The sequence below is a fragment of the Phocoena sinus genome, chromosome 16 (assembly GCF_008692025.1).
Source record: "Phocoena sinus isolate mPhoSin1 chromosome 16, mPhoSin1.pri, whole genome shotgun sequence".
Classification (NCBI taxonomy): Eukaryota; Metazoa; Chordata; class Mammalia; order Artiodactyla; family Phocoenidae; genus Phocoena; species Phocoena sinus.
The window spans coordinates 47,791,016-47,797,015 of NC_045778.1; positions in this window are offsets into that span (position 1 = coordinate 47,791,016).

A 6,000-nucleotide genomic window follows, 5' to 3' on the forward strand; every position below is an offset into this window, starting at 1 on the left:
AAAAGCCATCAACAAGGAATATTTGATCCATCATCATATCTTGATACATACAATGTGGCTTTATGCAGTAGTTACATAGAATGAGATAGTTTAAAATATTGAAATGGAAAGGACTTTTTATATGAAAGAGACTTTCAAAGCTGTATATAAATATATAAATATATGCATATTTATGTAAATAATGTTATATGTATCAGTATGCATAATTATGTATATATGTAAACTTATAAAAAGTGTCATAAAGGACACACATCACACTATCAATGGGAATTAATTCCAAGAAGAAAAGTAGGAGGTACATCTCATTCTATGTGTTTCATAGTGTTTGAAGTTTCACCCCAAATATGTATTCTACATGCTATGTAATTTTTTAAGAAAAGTGGTAAAGTTGAACTAAATGATTTCAGAAGTGTATGATTTGGGATCTAACAAACTATGACTTAATCCTGGTTTAGACCTAAATCTGAAAACTTAAGCCACCAAGCTTGTGTCCATATCACAGGACCCTTTAAGAAGAAAAGATAAAGGGAAAGGAAAGACAGTTCTTTAAGCACCCACTATGTGCTTATTCCATTTGCATACATTTTCCCATTTATCCTGATAACACCTCATTTTTACTGAGACTCTGAGAGGTTAAGTGGTTTAACAAAACTCACAGGGCCAGGAAGGGGCGGAGTCAGGATTCACACCTGGACCAGTCTGTGGGGGATACGATTGCTGCTTTCTACATCAGAGGTTTCATAGTTTCACTAGCTGATGAAGACACTCTGGCTTACCTTACAAAAGTCAGATCAAAGCACAGAGGGCCATGACTCCACAAGAGCCAGTGTGCGCACAGTTGGGCTGGTTCTTTCTCTCTCCCCAGTCCCCACCATGATGTGTGTGTCTGCAATCGGTGCCCGATCCCTAGCTGCTGGACCTGAAGGCACTACTGAGGGTCCCAAGAACACTTGCAGTCACTGTGAGCCCTGTAGCACTCACCAAGGACCACACAGCTGTCGACGCTGTGGATCCCAGCAATCTGAGCCCACGAGACGTCACTCCCCGGTGCCACCACACACTCCTGCACTTGGTGCCCTGCATAACTAGACCTGAGGCCATAGCACACTTCAGCATGCCCCATCCACAGGTAAAAGTCTTCCTTTACCACAGTCAGACCATAAAGTCTGGAAGAGATGACTGTGTCTCCAAATACAGACACCTACACAAGGATCACGAAGGATGAGGAATACAGTAAACCTACAGGAACTGGCCCCAGAGAAATGGAGAACCAGGAATTGTTCAACAAAGAATTATAAACAATTGTTCTAAAGATACTCAGGTACAGGAGAACACAAATAAACAATTTCATGGTATCAGGAAAATACAAGAACAAGATGGGAAGTTCAACAAAGAGATAGAAAACATATAAAGAACCAAACAGAAATTTTGGAGCTGAAGAATACAATGACTGGTACTGAATAATAGAGAATTTCAAAGGCAGACTGAAACAAACAAAACAATGAGTCAATGAGCACGAAGACAGATCAATTGAAATTATTGTCAGAGGAACAGAAAACAAAAGATAAAGAAAAGGAACAAAGAGAGTCTATAGGACTTACAGGATAAATTAATGGAAACAATGTACACATCACTAGAGTCCCAGAGGGAGAAGGAGAAATTCCCAAATCTGGGGAGCAATTTGGACATCCAAGTTCGTGAAGCTAATAGCTTGCCCCAAAATATCAATTCAAAATGACTTTCTCCAAGATACGTTATCATAAAACTGTAACAAGAAAAACGATAGGGGCTTCCCTGGTAGCGCAGTGGTTGAGAGTCCGCCTGCAGATGCAGGGGACACGGGTTCGTGCCCCGGTCTGGGAGAATCCCACATGCGGCGAAACGGCTGCGCCCGCCATGGCCGCTGAGCCTGCGCATCCGGAGCCTGTGCTCCGCAACGGGAGAGGCCACAACAGTGAGAGGCCCACGTACTGCAAAAAAAAAAAAAAAAAGAAAGAAAGAAAAACGATAGAAAAACTCAATGGAACACTGAATTAGCTTTTTGAGTAGATAATCAAAATTGACAAACTGTTAGCTAGACTACGAAAAAAAAGAGAGAGGACGCAAATAAATAAAACTAGAAATTAGAAAAAGGCAACGTTACAACTGATACCACAGAAATACAAAGGATCACATGAAACTACTATGAACAATTGCGTGCCAACAAATTGGATAACCTAGAAGAAAGGGATAAATTCCCAGAAGCATCATGATGTTAATGGACCAGTACCGTATATTCTTGAATTTTCTAGAACTTCATAAGGTGATAAGTTTAGATATGAATATTTGTGTTTTTAGAAACCAACTCACCTACAAAGGTTATACCTTCTATAATACCAGCAACCTCAACATTGTGCCGTGGTTATTTTAAAATCCTGTAGTTTTCCTTGTCCTTCAGCATAAACATAAGTACATTCTGTTGTCTTATTTTTCAATAATCTTTAAAATGTTTTCCCAAAGATCTAAATTTTTTAAATTTAACTACAACTTATTTGAGAGATTAATAACTTTATTTTAAGACAAAACAATTTATATTTAAAAAAAAGAATCATCACATGTTGATTAGTACAGCTGAGAGATATTGATTGGTGTCAAGATGACAATTGTATATTTTTAGGCATGTCTAACAAACTGGGAGGGCAGATAAACCAAGAGAGCATTTGCCTGATGGCCCTGAGTCTCTTGTGAGATAATTCATATTGAGAGAAGGAGTAGGGCATCCGTTTGTACAAAAGTTTTGGTCATTTGATCATAGAGTGATTCTGACGAGAGCACTGACTTGGACCTTCAGGCAGATTCCACGGCACAGTCTTCACTGGACTTGAGGTTTTGGATTATAGAACCTGAAAGATTTGTTTTAATAAAGCTCAATTCAACCTTGGGGGAAAGCAGCACTTGAGAGCCCTTTAACCTGCAACTCAAATAGCAAAGAGGAATTCACTCCCAGTTTTGCTTTTTTTTTATACTCTTGTGTTACTGGTGTGTGTGTGGAGGTCGGGGTGTCCTGTTTTGTTTAATTGATTCAATTTTTTATAATTTTTACACACAGTACATCTATAGGTAATGATCCTTTATTCACTTTTTTCTTAGCTTTTCCTTAATCTCTCTCCTATTTGACCTGTCCCTTTTTATGTAATTTTGATATTTAACTGATTTATAGATAGTGCTCATTAGGGGAGATGTATTTTCTTAGTTTCAAGGTGTCAGGGTACTTCAGATCCTCCTTTGTGTATTGAGATGGCAAAAAAACCATTTTAAAATATCACAGCGTTCCTTGATAGAAACTTCTAAAGATAAATCTCTCAAGATAAACAATTCCAAGTTGGAGGTCACACTGGCACATTTGGATCCCCTGTTCTCTATAATGATAATTTCCACAAGCTGTGGGTTGCTCAGGTGTTGAGGGCATTGTTAAAATTCTGCAGTGTGGAAGAGCTATACTTATTTCATATTTGTTCAAAATGTAGCTCTTTGAGCTGGACCTTGCATGTCACTTTCTTGCTTCCAAAATGACAGTTGTGAGCTCATAAAGTCACCCAAGAATTTGATAGCCAAATTGAACTCTATTTTCTCTACATTTGCTTGTATGCAAGGAGGGCACAGTTTCTAGAGGCCGTAAAAGAGGCCGTGTTGAAGGGAAGTAGTCCTACTATCAAAAACCTAGGAGTTTTTCAGAACTAATCAGTTTTTTGGCATCAATTCTTTCAATAATAAGTCTATACAGTATTCACATGTATATTATGTGAGAGTTGGCCTTACCTGAATATATTGGAACAATGTGAGATTATATGTCCCAAATTTATAATGAAATTATTGAGAATTGTTTTGAATTTTAAATCCAGAGAGAACTTTTAAAGAGACAATTCACAGAAACTGATGTAATTGCTTTCCATCGTAGGTGAGCCTTTGTCCTTGAATGCGGAACATGGAACTGTTACATTTTATTCAAATGCGTTAACAATATTCAATGATGAATTAAAACACCTGGATTTTAGTTATGGCCTTGCCACAATCTAGCTAGGTAATATTGGGCAAGGCTTTTTAACCTATCTTCCCAAATGAAAATGAAAGGGCAGAATGAGATTTTCTTTCCTTCTGGCTATGTAACTTTTTTTTTTAATTGAAGTATAGTTCATTTACAATGTTGTGTTAGTTTTAAGTATGTAGTAAAGTGATTCACACACACATATATGTATATTATACATGTATTCTTTTCCAGATTCTTTTCCATTATACGTTATTACAAGATAGTCAGTACAGCTCCCTGTGCTATACAGTAGGTCCTTGTCATTTACCTATTTTATATATAGTAGTGTGTATATGTCTGGCTGATTAACATCTTAAAAATCCTAAAATGTCAACACTGGGAGCCCAAGTTCTTTTCCAAAATTTTATTTTGCATAACTTCGGAGTGAGCTCAGTGGGTGCTGAGGACCTGGGGCTCTGCCAAGTGTTGGGCAAATGCTTCCTCTGCTCTCCTAAAGTAGGTCAGATCGCTACTCCTTAGCACACATCGGATCACTAGTGTTGGGAATGTTGAGACTGCTCCAGATTAGAGCTGCAAGCTCACCTCATGACATCTATGCAGGCGGCCCAGAGTGGGTGAGGCTTGAGAGTGTGGGCGGCTGTCTACACACAGACTCACCAGTCCTGTTCTGGCTTCACCTCCTTCACCAACCCACATTCCGGAAGTCTCTCAATTAGCGTGGCTGCTGGTAGCTCAGTTCTGAAGAGCTGATGTAAAAGTAAAGAAATATTTTACTTTAAATAGTATTTTTTCTTAAATTCTAACACATTCTTTACTTAAAATGACAATAACTATTCTCCTGGCCTGCTTAAATATTAGTAGGCTAAGGAATTGCTCACATGGCCACATAGTTGATTGAATTGGGGCATTTAGTTCATGAAAATAACTAGGCTGCAACTCCTTTTAGTTATTGCAGATGATTTAATGACCGGGTATCCATCAAAGTAATCTCTCAGCAATTAACCAGTGATTACAAACCCAAATAAAACTTTTCATGTCTATTTAGCTGAGCTACCTAGAAATGGCCTAAACATGGAAGATTCATTTTCTTCCAATCAATGTTCTTACCCATAACTAAAAATAGAAAATGTCCTAAAATTTTTGACATTCTTGATAAGTAAAAATGCTTATCACTACATTGACCTTCAGCCAAAGGTCTGTGATCATTGAAGCCCCAGACTGTGACTCTAAAGGGTCATAAAGTTTTCTGCAGACTTCATACCTTTCTACCTATAAAAGATAGATAAGAACTAGAAAAAGTTCATTTGTAACCTTTTTTTCAGATTCTATATATAAGCAATATCATATGATATTTGTACCTATTTACAAAACAGAAATAGAGTTACAATTTTCTACAGGTGTAAAAAATAAATTTATGGTTACCGGGGATAAAGGGGAGAGATAAATTGGAAGATTGGGATTGACATATACACACTACTGTATATAAAATAGATAATTAATAAGGACCTACTGTATAGCACAGGGAACTCTACTCAATACTCCATAATGACCTATATGGGAAAAGAATCTAAAAAAGGGTGGATATATGTATACGTATAACAGATTCACTTTGCTGAACACCTGAAATTGATACCACATTGTAAATCAACTATACTCCAAGAAAACAAAATTTTTTTAAAGAACTAGGAAAAAAAGAAAATGATGCTTCCTATGGTGCATATTACCTGATGATGAACAGGGATTTTATGAGTTGTATCATATCACATAACTCCAGGTTGCGTCAAAGAAAGTTCTTTCTACACACCAAGTTGTTTGAGGGAGTGGGCGGAGCCAGATAGTATTGAGACATCCTGGATGTTGTTTCCATTCTGCTTTATGTTCTTTTGTTCCTGTCAACCAAGCTTGTTTACCTTGCTCCGGAATTTGGAGAAGAAATTACAGCTGGAAAATATATGAAAGAGTTTTTAAACTTA